The sequence below is a fragment of the Rhopalosiphum padi genome, chromosome 4 (assembly GCF_020882245.1).
Source record: "Rhopalosiphum padi isolate XX-2018 chromosome 4, ASM2088224v1, whole genome shotgun sequence".
Taxonomy (NCBI): domain Eukaryota; kingdom Metazoa; phylum Arthropoda; class Insecta; order Hemiptera; family Aphididae; genus Rhopalosiphum; species Rhopalosiphum padi.
This window is the reverse complement of record NC_083600.1, coordinates 19,081,892-19,108,666: the sequence shown is the minus strand read 5'-3', so window position 1 is coordinate 19,108,666 and position 26,775 is coordinate 19,081,892. Positions and strand designations below refer to the sequence as shown.

Genomic DNA, 26,775 nt, shown 5'->3' with positions numbered 1-26,775 from the left:
CGTAATTTAACCGCTTCGATCGGGCCACAAGGTCGTGATCCAGACACTTTAATTGCTGGTGCACGGCGCCGTTCAATTTATTATGATACATATATTTTAACACGCTAAATGCAAAAAAATTTATTCAAAAGAAAATAACGATACTGATGATAATAATAATAAAAACGATACGAAATTAATAAATTATAATATACTGCTATAATTAATTCTGAAACCGCGAAATGAAATTGTAACCGGAGAAAACGGAGGCGGCGGTGGCGGTTGTACATATAACGACGTTGTATTACAACGACTACGTCCGGTTATGGTGTAAAGAAAAAAAAAATAATACAAATAATCTTATTATTTTACGTTCTATTAATACATTCTTGTATAAACCTACAGCTCGCCAGCATATTATATATACATAACATGGTGGGGCTTCGTGGCGGTTTACGGTAAACAAAAAAAAAAAAAAAACTATAAGGTTAATTAAGTAAAACTAATACAAGAAAACGGTAAATGTATAATACTATAATATGTTCATAACTGATCAGCAGCATGTTTAGAGCTTTGTACAACTGAACATTTATTAGGTACGTGACTACGTGAGGATTTTTGGATTACGCGGTTATATTCGATACGCGGCCATACATTCCCCCAATGGGTACCTACGAGTCTTAAAAAAAAAAATACAAAAAACGTTACCTATAGATTATCACCTGAAGCCATCTTAACTCTGATTACTCTGACTTAATTCGTGAAATTTTTTTTCTTTTTAATTTTCTTATTATTTAACTTAAATATTTATTGATACTGCACATCTATATATACTGGGAAGCTTACATTTTTCTCATTTTTAATCTCCCGGTTTGACTAGTTGACAATTTGTTCGGTTTAAAAAACAAAAGCTTAACTTCGATGAGTTACTAAAACTTAAATTTTCAAAAAGGCGGAATCGATGGCGATGTTTAAGTAGAAATCAATGAAATCTATTATTATTCATACCATCTATGTCACCCCTAAACATCATAATTAATATTAGACTTAGTATTTCATCCACAATTGAGTGGAGTATGTATTTTTTTAAATACCCTAAATATAGTTGAACTTGTAATATTTTATTTTTATAATAAATTAGTATATCATAAATAAAACCGTGCTAACATTTATATGTGGTTTATTTGTTCGATAAATTATATATCTATAAAAATTATTTAAAAATATATTATAAAATTAACAATAAAAATATATTTAGGTAGGTATCTAATAGTTTTTAGGACATTTTATTGGTGCGTTCTTGAATAACTGCAAATAGTTGTTATAACAGTTTTCCGAAAAGATTATAAAAAATATTTATTAAAAATATTTGCATGTTTTGAACATTAACTCAATTGAATTTATCTAAAACATTTTACCTCTCCTAAACATAATATTATCGCCACTTTTGACCCCCCCCCCCACCAACAATACGTACGTCTCTGGCGGCGTCCGCAGTGTATATAATATTATATTACACTCGGTGAGAGGTGCAGACTTTCGAGTAGTCCTCCCGAAACGCGCATGCTCCCTCGCGTGTGGTCTGTACGTACTTAAAATATTATTATACACAACGGACCCCGTGGCAATGACGACCAGGCGATATGCGGCTGCGTGTACACTGCAATAATAATATAATATATTGTCGGCGATCTATCGGCGGCGAAATCGTGATATCGTGAGCCCTATTTGATATAAATATAATAATATATATATATATATACACACTTTCGTGATGGCTGAACATATATTATGATATATATATATACACAGCTCGTTTATATAAAATGAGTTTTACGAATTTCGCATATTATAATATTATACAGTGCACGCGACCTGTGCACCATCCATAATGCAGCGGTTATTGTGAAATAATAAACGTCGTGTATTTGCTGCACAACCCGGTGCATTTCGTATTTATTATTGTTATTATAATTTATTTTTATTCTTTACCTCTCTTCCACGCGGTGGTTACAGGCGAGTCCAATGATGCATTGTGTGCGTGCACTGTGCACATTTTTTTTTCGACGGACAATCGCGTATTGCGCGTACCCCGCGGGTTCCGTTGACGCGCGCGTTACGTAACGAACGCGTGGAAATCAAACACATAAACGGAAGCATTCGTAACTTTTTTTTTCTGCATTGGATATGTATTTTTATTTTTTGATTTGAAACTCATTTTGTGAGTTTGAGTAGTATCGATGTGAAAATATGTTAAGAATTCATTATTTCCAATTATATTTTTGCATTGACTTAAATACATTATTGGATAATTGGAAGTTTAAATTATTTTATTTTAATTTATTATTATTATTATATGCTTGTAGTTTACAGTTAAGAAAATAACGTAGTAAACTCGGTATTTTCATCAATTATCGCTGGTCCATAACTTCTACAGTATAAGAGGGTAGTTTAGTTAGGAACGACTTTTAAATTGTTCCATTGTGTTGTCCGTTTAAAAACTAATCATATAATAAATAGTTGAGTTAGGTATGACTTAAAAAAAACTTTTACCTCCTCCGCTTATATGATTTAACAAGCACACTTATATATTTTATATAGCCACACGAAGATTTTCATCAAGTTAAAAAAAAATGTCTTAAACAGGTTTTATTCCATAATACATTTGTTGTATCAGACGCAGATATCCATTAGTCATTAACTCATTAAAATGCCGTTTAGTTCATTGAGAATAATATAATATACAATATTACGAAACATTAGAAAATCATATTACGTATTGTTATTTTTATTGAAACGTATAATATTATTTAGCACACGATTCAGCAATATATTATTGTACGATGGAAATTAACATTCAGTTAATACTTCAGACATTTTAAAGTTTTAAATCTTGAATATATATAATATAAGTGCTAACGAAGTTTTTTTCTAATATTTTATATGCTTAATAGGAATAGGTAGTTGATAACCTATAGTAATCTAAATCAATAAATGACAATGTGTGTCGGACGACGGTAAATGAATATATTTGTGTTTATGAATAGAGTTACCATTGATTACATAAAATAGTTATTATGATTGGAAGACATACTTAATTTTAAACCTATATTTTATATTTGGTTAAAACAACTTAAATAAATTTGTTAAAAGTCTGAGCGGTTTATATTTAAGAAAATGTAATACGAGGCAAATACGGGGGCATTTAATCACAGTCCACTGCAGCTGTACAAGATCAGCGATCAGCTATATATAGTATGGTATAATATATAAAATAATAATATTATTACTTTGATTTAAATGTGAATAAAAAAAGTTAACATATATATTATTCAAAACGAGCACTATATATTAAAGTCCAATCACGGAATATATCAAATTAATTTTGAACGTTTGACGCGTAATTTTGAAGAAAAAATGAATCGGTATATATTATATATGTATCGGCGTGCTTGACTGCAGCTGCTGCAATTCGAGCGTATACGATTATGTTCGGATAAAACAAATCGACTTTTACGCCAACAATAATTAGTCGTACACGTTGTTCTATTTATAGATAGTAGATCTCACATCCGTCTATAATAAGCCGTTAAGGAGTTTTCGCGGTGGTTTATAGTGTTATAAAAAAAATAAATTAGAATGTGCGTACCTATACGTATACATAATAATTTATGATTATTGATAATATGTAATCTATATAATGATACGACTGCATCAAAAGCGTCTAATGCGTACCTATATATATATATATATATATATTATTATGTACGTGTATTATAATATTATGTATCTACTCCGCGGTACTATATACATACAACTTTATACTATATTTGTATATATTATATATTATATATATATTACATACCTATTACCTATAATATACCTGTGTGTCCGCGTAATTATCGTTTTATGTGTTGTTCGGACCTTATCAAATTACGCGCGTGCTGTTGTGTAGTATATTATGTATGTGTGTTGTACTCGTAAAACAACTCGGATTATCGCGGGAACTCGATCGCGCTAAAATAAAAAATAAAAAACAAAAACGTACGATCAGAAAACGCTCGCAAAACATATATTATTATAACACATACGAGTATAATATAGCAGCTAGGTATATATAATATGGTATACCTACCTTCGATGAAGCCGCCGCCGCCGCCTCCGCTAACGCGATACAATATATAGATAACTTACAAACTCTGAGCCCAGAGACCTGCAGTGTATAATGTGTATAGGTGGTGCGCACATATTATATTATGTACACCAAGTGATCATTTTGTTTATTATCGTATGTATATACTACGACTTATATATGTATGTGTAATATCGTATTAACTGCAGTTTTATGTACGCACGCGTGTGAGATGTATACCCTACACACACATTGTAGGTTACAGTGGTTACACAACTTACAACACGTACACGAAGGCCGCCGCTTCGGTAAATATTATAATATCATGCGTTTATATACCTATTACGAATTTATGTATATAATGCTGCTATGGGCGGTCGACCATCCGGAATTGATTCCGCGGGCGGACGTCGACGACGTTAGATTTAGTGCAGAAAATATATATAACGACGTGCTCGTTTCCTCGCGTCTCAATAATAATAATAATAACACAATACGTATATAAATACGTGAAATCGCGGTATATATCGACGAAACGAAACAATTATCATGATATATATTGTTGGGCCATCGCGCTTTTCCATTTTCCTCGTAAGGTTATAATATATGACTCGAGAAAACGGGGAAAACACGTCCTGTGTATATGGACAGTCGTGACCGCTGTGGATATTATGTTGGAAGGCCGACGCACAGCTTTTTTCTGCAGTTCAAATATTATAATCTCGCAGCACAAAGAGTGCATACATAGTTTCCTCTAAGAATACCACCCCTACTGCGTCAGTTGTACATAAATAATACGAAGTGACATAGTAGTAGTAGTGATGGCTAGCGCTGTGGTAGTACGTTTTCTAATTTGTGTCGTTGAAATCGCTTTAATATATCGGTATTCGAGAATATTCGTTTATTTTTCTTTACATATATAGTAGGCACTGCGAGCCGATTTCTTTCGTTACGCCGTGTCTTGTGTGAAATCTTAAGGACGGCGGCGAGCAGTATATAATATGTAAGTATTATACGAGTGCGTATCGCGAACATGTTATAAATCATATACCGCTGCAGATACGAGTGATACAACTATATCAGTTATTATACGCGAATAAATAAAAATAATTTATTTATTAATAATATATACCGACGATCCCCGACCGTGTATTGATATTTACTTCGGCGGATACCAGCTATACCTAAATACGGTTCGAACTGCAATAGACCCAGAACACGCGCAGCTGCAGACGGGCGAGTCGTCGTCGTTGTCCGGACACTGCGGCGGCATACATGCGTATATTATACTATGGTATAAGACGTGTAAGATATATTATTATGTGTGTAAAATAACCGGGCAAAAAATGGCATTCTCTTTTTTTTAACGTTTTTCAAATTCAACGTGAACAAATGCCAACGGGTTTTCGCGTGTCCACGTGAATATATATATATTATATATATAATCTATACGGCTGGTGTATAAATAAAATATTATACACGTCGTTAAAACCGTTTGAGATTTCATTCCTACGTTTAAAATTGAGGAGTTTCTAAATTCAACCTATCACTACGACACACATTTCTACGTTTATTAGTACAATATGCTCAAAAACGAAAAAAAAAGCGCCATTTAAAACGCATACATTATAATATATAATTATGGGTGCTGGTACAACGAGTCATTCAAAGTAATACATTGTATATTTTATAATGTATAATGATACATATACCGTTTACAAAACTATTTGAATTAATCTGGACATTTAGTATAAGTAAAATCGAGTGCTTATCGATATTTATCTAATCAAAGCCAATCTTAAAATTATAATAATAATCTGACTTATTATCTTGTATATCGTCTACCTACAATTATTATATTATACGTCACACTGATTCGTTCAACTTTTTTTAGAATTTTTTTGAAAATTATTAAGTCTCATGGTAACTCATCATATAAATATTGTATACAAATTAAACGTTTTGAAATTTAAAAGAAAATAAGTAAAAACATATCATATATATTATTTCACCTATTGGCTAAGCCACTAAATATGAAAATTGTTTGATGAATTACATTGAACCATACATCAACACACCACAATCAACACAATCACCGCACCGCGTATCACAAAATAATAAATCCAGTTAGGCTGTAACGATTTATTTTTACAGTGTTTTCATATATGATTGCCGCTTAACTCGAACTATTAACTAGGTAGTAGAATGTGTTTTAATAATCGTTTTATATTTTGTATGAATAATTTTCTGTTGATACATTATACAAACAAATTAGTGCTTTATCACTTCATAACAATTACCAAAATATTGCATATAATATACTATTACCAGTAAATCGTATACAGGACCACGGGCGTTAATTTTCCGGATGCATATACCAGATCATTAAACTATATACAATATATATATACCTATAATTCTTGAAAACTAATGGAATATCGGTAGAAGGATGGATCGAAAAAAGGAGAGGGATAACATTTTATTCTCGCCTCGGGCGCGAAATCGTAATATCATAATGGTACGGTACAGAGTATAATGTACATAATACCTATATAATATATATTGCTAGGACTCTATTAATCATATTTGCATCGTAGTAGATAATGGTAATTTTTTTCATTTCATCCCGGATGCACAAATATACTGTCGTCCTTGAGAAAAATCAACGCAGGTTGTGGTCCGGAGTCGTGCGATTATTATACACGACGGCGACGACCACGGCAACGTTAAACAGATATAATCTTTGGGAACAGTAGCAAAACCGTTTTGTTCGGTCTCGGTATATGTCGGTGCACAATGCGTCTGTGTTTTGCCATCATAATAATATAATAATGTCATATTATATTATTTCATTATAGGATAATATATTAATGCGATCGAGTGTATTATAATAATATTATACCTATCCGGCTTCTGTAGATTGATATTTAATTTCGCACACGGCCAGCACTTATATATGTACATCGTGTAGATCATTTGTGCAGTGTAACTTGTCGAAGGTATCGGATGTCTTTGCCGATATATCGCATGTCCGCATACAGTGAACACCTGCTAGATGTGATCTATATAGATTATAATATATATATAGGTGCCTCCGTGAGATCGACCACATCGACGTTCTTCTGACACGTCATCGTGTCTCCACGATATTATAGCAAACAACCCGTTCTTATAACGATAAATGACAAAACTTTAATGTTCAATTTAAAACAGAAATCGTTTGCAAATTGTACGTGTACAAAATGTGATCAATTTATCTTGTATAATATATGCAACACAATACCTCTTCATTCTACAATTTTCGCCGGTTAAATAATGTTGTGATTTATTTTTGGCTATTAATTTGTTTTAATTTTTCCTATTATATAATAGTAGGTAACAGTGTAAATTATAAATTATAACTACGTCTATAGAGACCATAAAGTGATTGTTCATTTTAATACACCGTTTTAATTTTTTTAAATCCTTGATTAATAAATTATTGTTGAATTAAAATGTTTTTTTAAAAATCACCATCGCTTGACCTCCAAACCACAGTCTTATGTAAAAGTAACCGAATAAAAACCAGCTGACTACAGCAATGATTCGATTATACAAGCAGTATGCGCTAAAAGCCACAACTGGTGTACCTCCTAAACCTACATTTTTTTTTTACATTTATTAAACGTGTAACGAAATAATTGATACACTATAAATAATATAATATAATAGTTTACAATATAATACCATTTTAGTCTACTTATATTTTAACTAAATCTACTTAATGATATATTTATATCTGTGCATATCGTATGGTAACTTTTAAATATTTATAAGTCTGAATAAATAAACGAATATCTTATCACACACCTACCTATTATAGTGTTGTATCTACATTTCACAAAAACAGGATGTCCAAACTGAATTTACAAACTTCGGCCAATGGTTATGTTTAAAATTATTTCTTAAAAATCTTTTTAAATCGATGTTTAAATTTATAACGAATATTAGTATTCATATTGGGTACATTTATTTTCAAGCTCTTAAATCACTCTTAACAAGTGAATAATTTATGCTTAATAAATAATATTTATGAAACATTGAAAATAATAAGTTAATTACCTATGTAATAATTTGCATAAGTTTTTATGTAACTATGCTTGGGAACTGTATAAAAGTTTCAAATTCCATAAAATACTAAAATATTTACTAATTATCACTTCGTAACATTTTTTTTTTTAAACGAATATGTGTTATAATATAATTAATAACGTGAAATATGATAATTGGAAATTATTGCGGTGTAGGTGTATAAAAATCGTATACTTGTGCACGGATAACGTCTTCACGGCTATTAGCGTTGGGCTCGTATAGATCTTATCGAGTACATTAAAAAAATAATTAAAAGAAAAAGATTGCTTATTTTAATTAAAAATAGAAATATTTTTTCATTAAAATCATAGATAACTACGCGCTTTGCATTTAAAACTTCAGTTCGGATTACAACATTACGGAACAATATGCGCTACATACCTATAATATATATATACATATTCGAAACATTACCTAGCACATTATGCGCACGTGCGATTCGTTCAATTCATTAAACTTATTAGTTATTAGCAATAACTTATTACCTATATAATATAAGCAAATAGTTGTATACTTTACTTAAAGCCATATATAGTTGTACTTATATACGAGATAGGTACTCGGAAGTCATTAAACTAATATTGTTTTTGTGGCGTATAACATACATGCATTATTTATGAAAAACGAGAATAAAACGACTTGTTATACTGTATTAAGTACTAAAGTACACATATAGAATTAGTAGGTAGTTAATTCGCTATAATCTGTCCGACATGGGTGGACGCGGACGCCACGCGCAGTGTATAAACGAAACACTATACCTCATATGCGTATATAATATATATAGTCTTACGCGCAATATAATAATGTTCGTTCGTTATAAAAAATAATACATAAAATCGACCAATTTTCTTTGTACGGGTTTAAATATATAATAATAATATAGCATTTACTTACTCGCCCGGTCGAGTAATCATAAATTTGGAAAATTTAAGATATATATAATATCAATGTATGTATATGCAATTATAATATTTAATAATTTTATTTTTTGTTTTTGTACCCATAGTTCTTAAGTTTGTCACTGAAATTCTCGCGTAACTTTTAAACGGCATACTAACTTTTAATTGCATAACCTAAAACACACCTACTTTTAATTACAAATCAAATCAATAAATATATATTATATTGTTAGAATAAATAATAATAATACACATATCATACGCACATGCAATCAGTGATGGTTCTAGCTATTATAGAGAGTCGGTAGTACTTGTCCGTACGGCCGTATACCATATTATTTAGTATCCAACCATTAAAAATAAATACACTACTATACTATATTTTTTTGTTTTTAATTATTTACTTCTTAAAGCAAAAGAAATTGTATTTTTATAGATAAAATTAGTAGTTTGATTTCATTAGTTTTAAACTCTTAACTACAACTATTGTTTTGTATTTTTGTAAGCCTTTTTTAATGACTTTTATATCCCTAATATAAACATTAGACATCGTGTAATCTAAGAATTGAGGAAATACTACTCGTTTAAATTTTTAATTAGGTACATAAATATTTTCAAAAAAAATATTAACCAAATAATTTATGGTAAAAAATGGTGGTTCTCATTTGGAAAACAAACATTTTTACCACCACAGAGTACAGGAAACTCCTTGAGTTGATCAAAAAAATCTGAAGATTGTAAAAATATGGTTTTTAGTGTATTTAAAAATTTAAAAAAAACAGATTTGAACAAATTCATTATTAAATGAAAAAATTGGGATGAGCATACTTGATGAATCACACATTCACACCACCACGCGTAAGTGTGCCTTATTGCTTCGCTATATACAACTGATAATCAGTATAATTGATCGTAATTTATATGTTGACTCGGTGTATATAGACTACGTGTCGCATACCAACGGCCATCATGATGTACTATATTATGTAATAATGTATATTTTATCTACGGGATAGAACAATAATATTCCTCGTCAATGTAGGTGCAATATACGCGTTTGACGTCTACAACTTGTACAACATAATATATTATAGGCAATATACATATTATTATTAAGTGCTGCACTGCTGCACCGTTGGTCTTGTACATATTACACACACACACACACACATCTGTATATTATTGGTAATATTGACGCTATACGGTTTCTACTATATATATCTCTCAGTTCCGTATCGATAAATCGAATCTCGTGCCCGCAATTAAAACGGCCATTCAGCAGTGCATATAAACGTCATAATATTATATATTTATATAATATGTCAGATATGAGCGCACAAGCTATTACAATAAACCTAATGTTTTATTATTACGTACGCAAATTCGATCGGAACCACTCCAATGATCTGTTGTACACACAACGCGCATTATGAACAAATTATATGACAAAGTGGTGAGGGGGGTCGATGGTCGGCGCGTAGTTCTCAATATAATAATATATATTTACTGTTTAGTTTGAATCGGATTAGACGATTGCGATCGTAACAATATTTTCACACCGTGTGAGAAACGTGCTCGATCACTAATCGCTTTCGAATATAGCTATTTATAGCCATATAGACGACCGGCGTGAAGACAGATTTATACGACTTACCCGCCCACGTACAATCGCGGTGTTTTTTCGTATCGATCGGGTTTGCACTCGCGATCTGAATAAATAATCATACAAATGTTTAATGTTTCTGTTAACTGCATCTCGGTGTAGTAGTGTACCTATATAAGTAGTGCCGTATAGTGGTGTAAGTTTATTATAAATTTTAAGTGTACCTATACTGCACTCGTTGATTCGAAAAGTTCTGACTTTTTTAAGAATATCACTTTTACATAATTTAATGACATTAAAAAACAAAACGTATTAAACAAAATTATTTTATCGACAATTTTTTATCATTATCATTTTTTAAGTTTATACTTTTTTGAATTACAAATTTACAACGTACTATTTTAATTATATTTTATTCAAAAGCAAAATATTTTCTGAAGTAAATTGATGCATAAACATTGAATTTCGAACAAGTGAGTACAAATATAGGTACCTATATAATCATTAGTTGTAATAAGTTAAAAGTATTTAAAGTTTAGAGGAGCGGAATAGTTGACGAGTTGGAGTAATATTTCGAGAGTGACTTATAGGTTAGCTATATAAACTTTGTAATAACTAAATAACAACTCGTTTGAAATTCGATTTTTATGTATCAAATAACAATAAACAATAATTTCCTTTAGAATATGAAATAAAAAGCCAAAGCGTGTGTAGTCATTAAAAAAAAAAATCTTATTAGTTATTTCCTAACCTAACCTTATTTTTTAAGAAAACGATACGGTCAATTTTTTTTTAAAATAGCGTTTTGCTATGACAACAAATTATGTAAAAATATATTTTCAAAAAAAAATAATATATATTTGGTACCTATAATATAATGAGTGAAGACATTTAAATTAATCACGTCGTATTTATATATTTTATATAATTATATAGCTATGATATATAAATCATTAAAGCAACTATATCATGTGAATTGACTCGTAATAGGAAAATTGTAATTACTTCAAACGAAAGGCGCATCGTATTCACGTTGAGAATATTGTTGGCTGAATTAATTCCGTTAATATAGCATGTGCCGATTGATTAATCTATCTAATATTGTATATTAATATAATATTATAAGCACGTAGTTATGTTAAAAATAATATTTAAAACTTAAATCTCAACGAATGTGGTAAATTAACATTTATATAACAAAAATCTTAATAGAACATTTTTCCTACTTAAAATTCAATAGACAAATTATAAAATTAATGTTTTTTATTATATTTTTTTCATATAGTTTATTCAGTATCTAAACGTACCTATACGTATGTCATACCAGTGGTAAGGAGCAGCTGCAGTACGAGTAGAGAAACGATTTCGAGTAAACTTTTTTGGATCACCGCAAATACAACAAGGTGTAATACATATAAATATCTCTAACTGGTTTTTCGAACCGGATATAAAAAAAATTAAATAAATAATAATTTGATTCGCTTTTGAGCGTTATTCTAAACGCAACATTATCACAATATACTCGCTTCGTCGGGTGTAAGTAATCTCACCGTGACTATATTATTAATAAATGTATATTAAAAAGTATAATAATAAATATTATCGACTCGTTTGCAACTAGGAACAAAATTACCGAGTATTACGGACATTACGGTATTAACTGAAATTAAAATATATAAATAAATATATATTATTATATTATTATTATTATTATTATTAAATATTCATTATTATAATGTGCATTTGCCATATAAATAGTATATATTAGATGATTTATTTAACGTAGAATACTCATTATTTAAAAACGATGATGGCTTTTTAAAATATTTTATTTACATAATTCTACAAATCTTAAAAAAAAAATTACATTTTTATTCGTTAAAGATTTAAATTTTTTATTTTTTTGAATGTCAAAATAAAATTTTAATTTATTATTCCAAAGCAGAATATTTTTTGGTGTATTTGAAATTTGAATACATAAAAATCAAATTTAAAACGAATAGTAAGTTAATAACGCAGTTATAGATTTAGTTATAACAACTTTTAATTGCCTATTTAAATTTCAATGAACGGAGTAGTGTTATTAGAATTACGTTTTATGTGATACTACTTTCCCATTCAACTCCTCTCAACTAAATTTTAAATACGAACTTGTAAGTTTAATATCGTACTTGCAAGTTTTAACTCACGAACTGCTCGTCCGAAATTCAAATTTATGACGTATCCAAATACTCCAAAAAATGATTTGCTCTATCGGGAATTAAAAAGTAGGTTTTCATCAAATCACATTCAAAATGATAATGACTAATATGTTTGTAAAAATAATATCAAAAACGTTAATATTATTTTGAAATAAAAAGTTTTTTTTGATAACAAAATAACTCCCGTTACAGACCTGTTGGCTGTTGGTAATGTATGACGGACATGTCTCTTATCAAAAAACAAATGATACCGTTTAATTTTATTTGTGAATTTTGGTAGAATATTGTCTTTAATCCAATGTACAGCAATATTTAAAATTATATCGTGTATATATATATATATATACAAATAACTCGAACCTTGGTAACTCGAAAAAATTGACTCGAATTTTTTTTATTCCCCTGCTAGAAATATAAATTAATATAAATTCGAGTTAGATATCTCGAATAATACATATTATTATATCGAAGCGAATTTTTATCTCCCTTTAACTTCGAGTTATCGCGACTCCACTGTATAGTATAATATAATTAAATAATGACGAATAGTGCGTATGTCGTAAGAACGACTACATCATATACACACGGCGTTGTATATTATATAGACCTAACCTACGGCGGCGGCTTACTACAATACGCGATCGTTATTGGAGGTGTTCCAATAACATAGGTATACGCCAGAACGCGTGTATCGTTCAAAATTGAAACGCTTCGCCGTCGCGGTCCGTGTCGGTCGTTTTGTCGACCCGCGAACCTCGCGAGTGACCGTGCCAGCGTATACGCGCGAGACGATGAGAGAATTTTCGTACACGAAATAATAATATATTATATAGTAACGGGTATATGTGTTTTTTACGAGTAGGAAGGAATAGGTACCATATATATGGTAATATATACCATAGCTGGTATATGTATGTATATCATATACGTAAGAGTAAAGAGTAAAAAAGCGATCGTATACGCGCCTATATGTATACTCGGCGACGGTGACCAGTCGTGTCAATTCGAATAACGTATATTATTATAATATTATAATATTATTAGGTAGTATATATTATAATGCGATTATCCACGGTTAAGCGAATTCCGAAAAATGATCGAAGTAAAACGAAAATACCACGATTATTCTATTTTTATACGAGTATACATTATACCTGAGCATATCGTTATATCGAACGAAAAAAAAATATTAAAAAATATTTAACTATTGATTACCTATATTATATTATATTGTATTATTATTTACCCGATTCGCGGAACCGTAATTATTTGTTGTACATGCAATGTAATACATGCGCTATATGCACATTTTACGTAATAAATTACTGTACTGCAGCGTACCTCTACAGATAATCGAGATAGTTTATGTTTGTATTATTGTTATTTGTTACGTATATAATATGGTGGTCGATCGCTTGCGCATGCCGAGAAAGGGAAGACGAGCCGATATATTACCCCACCCTCGTAGGATCAACCGCCACTCGCGATAATGTTATGCGAATAGCAGCGATATATACGGGAACATTTTTTCGGTGTAGTTTGTATAATAATTTACATAAAATGCGAGTATCTGTGTTATTCGATTGTTTTGTCGATACTCTCGTTGATTTCGAGACTCGGCGGATTCGAATGAAAATAATAATTTTTCGGGATAGTCGTTACAAAATTTGACGTCAGGTACGTCGTAAACAGTACTTTGATATGTACCTATTAAATTTTAACAAAAATAATACATTTATTGTAATATTATTTTTAATGTTTTTCAATTATTATTATTGTTATTGGGTTGCTCATTCCAAGTCAATACTGTCGGGTCAAGCGTAGAATTATGTCAATGAGTTGGTTTAATAACATCGCTTCGAATCTGAAATGGAATTGTTCGTGTGAGCTTCTCATTTATCTCGATTCTCGACGAATACTCTACTGTTGAAACACTTGAAACGTGAATGTATTATCGAGAGAACAATCGATTTTGGCGCAAATTAAAAAAACGCGCTGACACACTGGCGAAGGGTTAATACGTATCGACCGGTTGGCGTACACGGGCGATTGATTCGTTCGTTTTCGTCGAAATCCACTTCTTCGGCGACTTGGGCGTCGGTGTGCAATTTTTTTATCAAGTAATAGAGTAGTCGTAGGTAGGTAGCAAATAATTCTGGACGTCGTATAATATTTAAAACGATTGCCCCGATACGCGTGCGCAATATTAGACGACTTAAGGTATAAGTAATAATATATGAACGTGTATACAGCTGAATAATATAATATCTTAACATATATCTATAACTATATCAATAATATGATGTCTACAGCTATAAATTATGTCTTATCGTTTTTTGGATTAATATTATACGCGTGATGTTATCATGTCTGCATAATAGGCCGCTACCAGTGCAGTTCATAATAAAAAAAAATGTATACACTATACCTATATAAATACAGCATTAGATTCATATACTTCTAAATTTTTACTGTTTGTTAAGAAGTATAATATTTTAATCGGATTAAAACTTACATTGTGAAGTTACGACTTGCTGCAAGCTCGGCGCCGCGATATAGTTTCGAAAGGAAACATCTACCATACGATATATGAAGTACGCTGATACAAATCACGTGTGATCACAGCTAGCGCATGTCTCTATTTTCCACTGTAACAATAATATATTTTATTTTATCGTCTTACGCATAGTTTTTAATTTGCAGGAATTCATGCTAACGCAAAACATGAAACGGGCTCCGGCGACCGTATTGACTACTGCAGTACATCGCGGTGTGCCCGACAGAGGACGAAGGATCGCCGACGTACGCGACACGCGCTCCAATGCTTGTTTTGGTGTTAGGGATTTAGCGGACCAACGGTGGTCGACACACATAGATTTAAACAGTCCTACTGGCCTGCTAAGTCCCAAATACCAGCAAGCCCCTCGTCAACGCTGCAGACGACGGACGAACGAGTTTTATTTTCATTTCGTTTATATAATAGTAGCGCTTTTATACTGTTTATCGATATTAACGTATAATTGTATTATGCTGTGTTCTATAATATTAAAATAATATTTAACATTATCGTTTAGAAGTAGACTTAATTAGGTATTTAAAAAAAAAATGCAATTTTAACATATTTCTATTTCGTTGTTAATTATTTGTGACGTACCTACCTATATAGTATATATAGGTATTAAGATTATTCTTTAAGCGACCCCATACGGAATGTCAATAATAATATTCATATATACCTACTAAAAACGATTAATATAATTAGTGAAAAAACATAACTGTTGTGCTTACGCGTCAACACGGGACAACAAATCCGTACGCTATACGACTTCGGGTGGGATCCAGACATTCCAGTCGGACACGAAAGCTGAAAACCGCGCACGGTGTATTCAAAACTATATTATTGTACATACCATACGCGATATACCTATATATGTATTATTTTGGACGGATTACCCCGTTTTTTTAACTGGGCGGTGTAACGAATGAGAAACGAGTTGGGGGAACACTATTCCATTGTACGTATAACCGTCCGCGGGGTTATTTTTATGATAAGGGTTGATGTTCGTTGTATTATACTGATAAATAATTAATGATGGCAAATCTATTATAATATTATCACATGCCCCTCGTACGTTTTCACCACTTACCCACATACCACCCCCCCCCCCCGACATACACAACTCTCTGCGTGATGGGTCGGCCATCGTTTATTTACTAAAATGGCGGGAAAGTCTGCGCATACATTTTTCCTCCGGTTTATTGTTTTTAAGATTTCTTATTTTTTTTTTGCTAGCCGCATAACGCCCGTGATGGTTTTTAATTTCATATCCCGCAGAGCCGAATATTTTCTCGGAAATGTCTACAAGAAAATTCTAAGAACGAAAAAATAGTTTCAACGGATTATATAGTTCATGATACGGTGCGCGGGGTTAAAAATAGTTTTTTCCGAGTACATTTTTGTTTTATGATTTCCTGAATCATTTTATCGTAAGCGTCCTAAATCGTATTATAACCACGCCGGTGACTGCAGCCCGTCCTACTATACAAACCACTTTTTTCGATTTGTATATTATGCTGGTCGCTGCAATTGACCTGTTCGGAAGACTTACGTATATCAAACCCGCCTTGAAGCCGTAAATCATTCGATCGTTTATTAGTGTATAAATGTATTATTCTTTCGGCAGGTTTTCACACCGTCCGATTTTTTTACCTCTTACAACACGATGACTTTTATAAGTTATTAAATATACACACAATAGGTGTATACTTATTGTACGGGGACATATAACTTCATCAAAAATTATTTCAATTATTTTTTTCGATTCTATATAGATATGGCAATATAATTATTATTATACACTTAAACACTTACATACGAAATTAAAGTCTTAACAAAATGTATTTTTTTTTCAAATATTATATTTTAAGTAAACGTATAATTATTTAATTGTATTCAAAACGTATTCATTTAGACCATATTATAATTGTAAATCGTATTAATTATAATTTTGGACGTGTATTATTGTTTATATTTTAGAATGATAGTGTGTATGTATATTGCGTGCATGTGGTATTATTGTGGCTGCAATAAGATTGTATGAAAAAAGTCATTAGACACAATTTGTAATAACTACTGATATATAATATATATTGTTTAATCATTGTTATGTCATTTAAAAACCTGCAATACGACTTTAAATAGGGTAGTTTAAATCGATTTTCAGACACAATAATTTAGACGACTGTTAATAAGCGTTAACGTTGAAACGTTTTAAGATAAATTCAACGTCTTAGCATTATTTGTAATTATAATGCACGTTAGATAGAGAAAAAAATACAAGATATTATTCAGATGTATATATAGACTTAAAACTGGACTTTGGAAAAAAAAAATAAAAACTTATTGATTATTTTATTATACTTTGATGAACTGCAGAATTCGTGCGGTAGGTACCTACATACATTATACTTAGTGTAACTACGTGTTTTTGATTGAGTACAAATAGTACAACTCACCGTGTACATATATTTTGGTACAAAATACAATCACGGTATCATAATAATTACAGAAATACAAGTAATATATATAATATAGCAAGTATCTATCAATATAATTTACATGTAGCGTTGTATTTTTGGCACTCGATTCGCAAGGTCTAATCACAAACACACACACACACACACACACACACACACACACACACACACACACACACACACACAGACACACGTACTCGTATTAGTAAACACATTACTCGTACGACTTGAGCAAATTGTTACTTTATAATATTTAGGTGTTATATAACATATATATTAGTACATTATGCTCTATACAATTACAGAAGCTGTTTATCGATCTCGGCCAACGCCTCTGACGTACTGTACATAGACGTCACGGCTATATATGTTACGTAACTGTTTGTACTGCGGTGTGATTCGCACCAACTATCCCCATTCCTCGTCCCACTTTTATCCTCCGGTAATGGAGTTTTTTGAGAATTCTAATTTTTAGAATTTTTTTTCTTTAGTTTACTTAAAGAACATATTTTCAGGTACTTGGATTTTTATTATAGATTTCACTGATGTCAAAATGGTATCGCTAGATGAGGTTCCTTTATATCAAAATAATATGTACATGTCATGTTATTCGTTTAGCGCTTATGACTAATGTATTACCACTGCAGTGTACATGCAGATTTAATTTTAAACTAAATAAAAGCCTTCACTACTGTATCATCCCGGGGTACATAATTTATCATATTGACTTAATAAATGTACGTTTCGTTCATCATAACGACGTCTTAATAGATTATATCATTACGATAGTGTTAAAATAGTTAGATTTATACATCTTAATTTTAACTTATTAGTTTTTTTTATCATATGCGTTTTTTTTATATTAGTTCTCAAACACTTTTTGTATAACTTTGAGTTTGTAATTTGTATATTATTAGCGTTATAATTTATTGAGTTTATTTAATGTGATATTTTATATAATTACATAAATATTAAATGTACATAAAATAATATACTGTAATACTATTGGTAACAATAGATTCTATACATTTTTAAAGTATGTTTAAGGTTAAACTAAAACTATTATTTTATTGTATACGTATTTTTTTTTTATAAGTTTATTTTTTCCAATGTATGAAATTCGTCTATGATAACAGCCAAAAGGTATATCAGAAGACAGAAGTCAAGATTTTATGGACTGTGAAGATACTGTCGAAACATGCAGCTCCTCAAACCTTGGGGTTTCAATAGGCATTTACCCAAAATTTAACGAGAGGCAATGCCCTTAGAAATCCCATGTGTAGAGGAGCTATATATTTTCAGTCCATGTCCAAATTCCAATCTGGTATCATAACAAGTTTATACAAATATCAATGTTCTATTAAATTTTGAAATACAATATGAGCCGTATTTAAGGTGTGTTATATGTAAAATATTCAAATAAAAAGTTTTATAATTTGATCAGAAAAATGCTATGAACATTTTGACAATATTCAAACAAAATAACAATGTTTTTATTTTTAAATTTAAAATTTTCTTTTTAGTTAGAATAAAATATATTATTGGTAAGTATTAGAACTATGTCAAAGAATTTAAAAAAATGTCTACCTATCCCAATCGTTAGTGAAAAAGTGTAACATAATATGTAGATATACCTATTACCTATACTATATACATATATATATTTTAAGAGTGACATAAATTGTTTATCTGCGGATGGATGCAATATTTCTAGTCTTTGACAGATGATAAAACGATACAAGTATTATAAAATATATCATATATCATACAGAATGTTCAATAAGTTTGGAAACGGCTATTGTCTTAGAACGCAGATAATATACGATAATATATGATATAATTAAAAATGAGGTTATTAAATATTTTTCATTATAATTAATATTATACAGTAGTGTTATCTGTTATATTGCTTCACGTATATTATGTGTTAAAATATGGATACAAAAATTAAGAGTTTCCAAACTTATTGAACACCTGATGGTAATATGTAGTATTATATAGTACCTATAAAAATAAGAGTATTAAATTTTAAATATTACTTCTGTGCTATTGGTTTTTATTTTCTTCGAGTCAATTACCTATAATGTCGCTTTATGATATACATTATTTCTATTTTAAATTATACATATTATATGTATGGAACACTAAAATATTAAACACAATCTATCTGTATCTACAGCGCAAATTTAAGTGGGACCGCCATACCTTCGAAGTATATTATCGATAAAAGTCAATTAAATCAATATATCTCGTAAGTTGTAGTTGCGTGTCGGCTATACGGTATAGCTACATGTTTAAGATACGTAAAATATGATATCGCTGTATTGTACATACCTATATTGGCATATGACTATATATAATATGTACTCACATCATATTTAAGACGAGTGACAAGTTTTTTCTACCAACAATAATGTATATAGGTATAAGTGAACGGCGAGTGAGTTTTGAGTGCGTGTAATATGGGCATAATCACATAATAATAACGCGTCCTCTCTATACGAAACGGATAGAAAAATCACATCTCGAGTCGTGATTCTAATAATATGCACAGGTCGACGAAAGATTTTAACGACACGACCGCGGCTGTATGTGCGACGTGCGTGCGCATGAATGGTAATTTATTATATACAAACCACTAAGTATACCTACACTACTAACAATGTGAATTTATTTATAAGACCATATAATATTAGAGTTTTATGATATATTATTATTATATTGTAACGTTGTTTATTATTATTTTTTTATCGTACGCGAGAGTCCAAACTATTTTAATTGGACCGGACCTGTCAAAACCGCGATATGTGTGTGTGGAAAAAAAAAATATTGTGAATTCGACGCGACCGCCGCCGCCGCCGCCGTTGCATATATATATAATGCGATACTCGTTGACGTGTGTTCGAGTCGTGTTGTAGTAATATAATTTGGCCACGGTGCCTATATAATATATATTGTATCCGTGTCCAGCGCGTGCGGAAAACGTGGCGATAGCAGCGTTAAAGTCTCCGGCCGTCGTCGACTTACAGGAGAGGTATAATATTATATACACACGTACCTACACACGCGTCTATAATATAATAATATTATACGGTGATATTAGGACGGACGACGCCGGGCGGTCCGACGTCCGCGACCGGCAATATCAGCTGTCCCGGCACTATTTCGCGGAACGTATACACTATACACGACAGTGCCCATATATAATATAGTCGATGTGTGTTTGATTTAATAATATATGTAACACGGCATACCGCTATAGTTATAGCCTTTCAACTCGTATAAAATAATATATGTTGTATTATATAGGTACCTGTACGACGTGTTTCGACGTGCACGCGCCGTCGAGACGATTCGTCAGAAGTCGGTTATCGGTAAAAAGCTCCGGGAGACCCGAAATCATCGATCGACGTCGCCCACTGATCGACTGCGTGGTCACGCGTATATAGTATATGTATATATAGTTACTATATACATATATTATATATATGAGGTATCAATGTATCATATATTATAATGACGCGACACGTGACCTGCCCATATACATATAAGCTATGTATGTGTATTGTATAAACACGGATTATGTTGTAAATAGCAAATAGGCACCAGCTGATCATATTATGTTATGTTCATACCTAATATCATAGCCATGGGCGTCGCCCTGCAACGGTCGGTCCAACTGCATACAGACGCCCAGCCGCCCAGGTTTATCGTCCCATAAAGTAATCTTTTTCCTTTTTCAAATCCGGATAGCGGCCCATAAATAGTGGTCGGTAAAACTAAACAAAAATCATTTGGTCAAATGGTTATTATGGTGTTGATTATAATGGTCCAGAAAAAAATTATTTTAAGAAATTACCCCCGCAAGCATTTATTTTAAGACGCTGCAGTTGTGGATTTAGTTTTATCCGTATACTTTCGACTCGTCGATTTGAAGAAAAACTTAAGTCATGATAAATTACGCCTATCTTCATCATTATTATTTCTTATAAAATACCAAAAAAATATAATATAATTGATGCATCAACAGCCATTTTTTAAGAAGCCTCCAATATTAGTATGTGTTGTAACCCAGTATTCTATAAGACTTAGATCCGGTTCTGGAGTGAGCTAGTATTTTCAAAACTTAAAATTTAAAAACCTGCAAGGTCTTTGATAAGTCAGCAACACTAATGGTTAAAATTAAATATTTTACTTTATTTTAATAATTTTTTTAAATAAAACACTTATTATTGGTTTATGTGAGCATTACGGATTTGTCTTTGAACTGACACACTATCTCCGCTGACCGTTATTAATATTTGTTTCTCTCGTTGAAAATCATTTAAATAATACGCACATCATCATGTTTAATGCAATATTTGTTATACGCTTTTGGCATATTTTGCTGGAGCCTGGAGTGCAAAACGATCAACATCACGACTATCGTGGGGCGACGTTCGTCGAAATACTGAACAGAATACCATGTCGTTTCGTAAACAATAATGAATAAGATATTATATACGTTAACGGAAATGAAAATGTCGGTCGCCAAATCGCATTACCGATCATTGACGGCCAATGGATGGCTGCAGGAAATGCACGATTGCAGGCGACGGGCCGCAGGTGTAGAAATATATGTGACAGCTACACGGAGTACCCGTTGACTGGTGAGACGGCGATTCGCACATATTATCATCTAATAGTCGGCCGTCTTTCAGCGATCGTCCGGTTTGCCGTCGCAACACGCTTGCAGACAACCCTATTACGGCTGTCCCTTATACGGAAGTCTGGTCACGTGGTTTTATGATGGTGGCACGTCAGCCGACGACCAGATACGGTTCGTTTCGAGGTCCACGAAGAACTGTCACGCGGGTCCTCGGACGCATCGACACGATAGAGGACCGTCACTTCATTATGTGGAAAACGGCGCGACGAGGACGTGCGAGTGACTAAATAGTTAGTGGTCGTGGTGCGATTATTTGTATACCGTTCAGCCGATAGGTCGAATAAAACTATATGGACCTTATTGAAACGGCGCATTACACGCCATGCGTCACAAGTCATACATATTATGCAAGCCTTATAAACTCGTGGGTCAATGGACAACAATTTTTTTTTGTTTTATAATAAGTATAAAAGTTTAGTATTATTATGATGGTGATTTTCAGATTTTTCTCAATAAAGTTTGTTGTCGATTAATTATTATTTGTGTTTTTGTATCCAACGTAAGGTAATGTCTATAATAAACGTATTGCACTATTGCGTGTATAAGAGCTCAGGCTTTTCTACATAATGTTTCACTCGGTCGACGTATATAAAAGCTATATCTGTACCTATGTAGGTACCTACCATGTTCAAGAAAACTATACATATATTTTTTTTGAAAATTCGACAATAGATTATTAAATATATTAATGCATACTTTAATGACTTAAATTATGCACAATAAAACATACTATGTTTCATACGAAATTAAAAAGTTTGCAGTGCTACAGTTACAATAAAATTAGCATATTAGAGTACCTATTTCTATTTTATTATGGATTTTATTATTTAGTATATTATGACATATCTCAAGCCCTTGTGCGATTCGCTCATGTGTACAATAAATAATAATACACTATGGGCCTACTATATAATATGCCTGGGCCGAAAGTGGTTAAGTTAGGTTGGTATAATATTATATTAAATAATATAATATTAAAGTGAGTGATCACAAGGCGTTTTTGATATGTAACCAAACTTACGGATTTCCATGATTTTCTGGTTACCCACAACGAGTCAACGAATACCTTATAATCTTGCCGGTCGTGGTTTTAAAAATCAGTTTTTTAACGTCTCCGATGCACAAACATTTTACACCGCTTTAGATAATATTTTAAAATCTTTTTTAATTTACTAAAATATATTATAAATTATATAATTATATTTATAGAAGTACAATAAAGTACCTATAATATTGCTATATTATTATATTATAATCATCATTATATTATTATAATATTTTTAATTTCATACATTTTTTTACATCGTGTTTAAGTACTTAAAATTAATTATTTAGATAATTCAAAATGAATATTTTTACATCTATACAAAAAATTAAAATTCATTAGCCATTAAAAATACTAAATTTGAATTTTGAATAATGTTCTCTAATAAAGTTATCTGCTACCAATAAATTTTTGTTTGGCTTTTATTTTATAGATTTTTTCCGAGCCCCAGTCATGCATTTTCACTTTTAAAACTATGAGATATTAAAATATACAACACCAGTCTTTTGTAAAAAAAAAAAAAAGAATGGCTAATTTTATAGCGTAAAAATGCAGAATAATTTCATATTAACTATTAGAAAGTGTAAAATGAGATGGAAAAGTTTAAGTTGTAATGAATTAAATACCTATATATAAATTTATGTATTAAATTTGATGTAGACATCTAATAAATTAGAGTACTTAAAATTATTTATAAATATACCTAGTTTATAGTTAACATAATATATCTGTTTTTAAATTACACAATATGTTTCAATTTTAAAATATTAAAATATATTTAATGTGTACAGTATATTATTAGTAGGTAGTTAAGATGCCTTGTTTTTTTATCTTATTACCATACGTTTTTAATCTAAAAATAATTTTATGAAGATGAAAATGGATTATAATTATAATGGTTTTGTAACAGATTTTATTTAGCTTATAATTTAATGATCAACAAACACTTTTTATAATTTACTGTGATTTAACTATTTTTAATTAAAATCTTGACTCGTAAAAACCGGATGTTGCAATTAAATGTATAATGATGATTTGCATATTATGATTTATTTTTATAAATAATATGTTATGCAATATGTTAAATAAATGTATTTTAAAATTAACTTGTGTTATATTTACAAGCACTGAAATTAAACCTTCCTCTTTTTAGATAAATATTATATTGTTGAAACTCAAAATTTGTGATATTGCTTAAAGCTATAAAAAATTTTCTATTAAAACTTTAGCGACTAATTTCTAGCTTGCAAAATAAAATACTAAACAAAAAATGAGAAAAATTGAAAAAATCAATGTAGACATTTTAGAAATTATAGTTTATCACAGAAACTTAATTGTGACTTGTGAATAATATTATTGTATTTTAATATTGTTTCATTGTTAGGTATATAATATTTTGTTTAGATATGTGTAAGTATATTATTTTTTTAGGATTTTAATAAAGTTAAGATTATGTACGCTCATTTAATTGAATTATGTTAATCAATATTGTTAACGTGTATACTGTATATCAGTAAATTTTTTAACAGTGATTGAAATTTTGAATCAGTTATGACATTTAAAAAAGTAAAAAATAGAAGTCTCTGTAAGTATTATGGGATATATTTTTAATAATGATTAAATATAAAGGAAAATTAAAATGCATGCAATCACGTACCTCTGGTTGTTGTGATCTAGAAGTCGACAACACTTCGGCCACTGGCCAGAAACGATTCGAAATCAAAAATTGTTAGGTACTTGAAAGTTGAAACCAGACTACTATAAATGCCTCATTGACCAAACTTAAATACATATTAGTCGTCGTATTCCAATTTATATCGTATATTACCAAATAGCAAAATATTACAGTAAAGTCATACATATATATATATATATATATATATATATGCAAAATTATAATTAACTTATAAAGTATTTATATAAATTACATATTAGTATAAGTACGAAATATGCAAATAAAAATGAATAAAAAGAATTTTTTTTATCTTATAATAGATAGGGTGTATGTTAGTATGTTACTATACAGCAACCAAATTTGATTCATGTACCTACCTACCCATTATGCAATAATTATGTACCTATGTGGCTATGCCATTATGGTGTTTATGCTATATAATATATAAACAAATATTACCTATAATACTTTTATTAGTGAACGTTTTTGATAACAACTCAAAATTAAATAAAATATTATCATAAATAAATTGTGTGATGAGATCATTAAGATAAGAAAAAAAAATAATAATAATGTATAGTTACCTATGAAAAATTTTAAAGCCTTAACAATTTATAATTCATATTATATATATTTAATAGGTTTCTTTACATCATATGTTCTCAACCCAAACATAATCATAATTAAAGTTTTGAATTTAGGAGTTTCAGTCTTACATACATTTTTTTTCCTTTTACCTATAACTTTTTTTAGGACACCTTAAAATACCAGTTTTTTGTATATAAGTGAAGTGTTTTTTTACTTATACTTCTTTCCCATTAAACTTAAGTTGTATACACCATTGATTAGGTTGTAAATTAAAACTGTAAAAGATTTAACAAGATTTCTTAATTTTTTATGTATCTTTTCATTTAAAAATAAGGTATCTAAAAAATCACATATTTTGTACACTACCTACACACTTATCAAATTTTAATCTTAATCTTGAAAGTTGAAATATTAGAACAATGTGTTTAAGTTTCAACTTATATTTTAAATTTAATATCTTGGATAGTAATATTGATTTCCGAATTCTTTAAGTTGTTTATCCTTTTTCATTCCTACTCAATATTTATAATACAGTGTACTTAGTACACAGTTAAAGAACTTATTTTATAATAATAAAAAGACAAATAATTTAACAAATTTCATTTGTTCACTTTGTAAACTTAACCTAACCAATATGTATTTAATGTAGTATTACCATAACTGTTTTCTTATATGCATTATTATATTGTTCCGAACAATTATAAATAATCCTAAATTATTTAATTTGGCCTGTTAAAAATTAAAATACATTTACAATAAAAAACTTTTAAGAAA

At 30.3% G+C, this 26,775-nt stretch overlaps 1 long non-coding RNA gene across 1 annotated transcript in view; it reads left to right on the top strand.

Moving 5' to 3' along the window:
* Window positions 1-17,818, top strand: part of LOC132930940 (uncharacterized) — a 37,959-nt gene extending 20,141 nt beyond the window's left edge. Inside the window, exon 3 of the long non-coding RNA XR_009662299.1 lies at window positions 15,652-17,818. This is a non-coding gene — a long non-coding RNA (uncharacterized LOC132930940). The remainder of the gene's footprint in view (window positions 1-15,651) is intronic.
* Window positions 17,819-26,775: the final 8,957 nt, after the last annotated feature.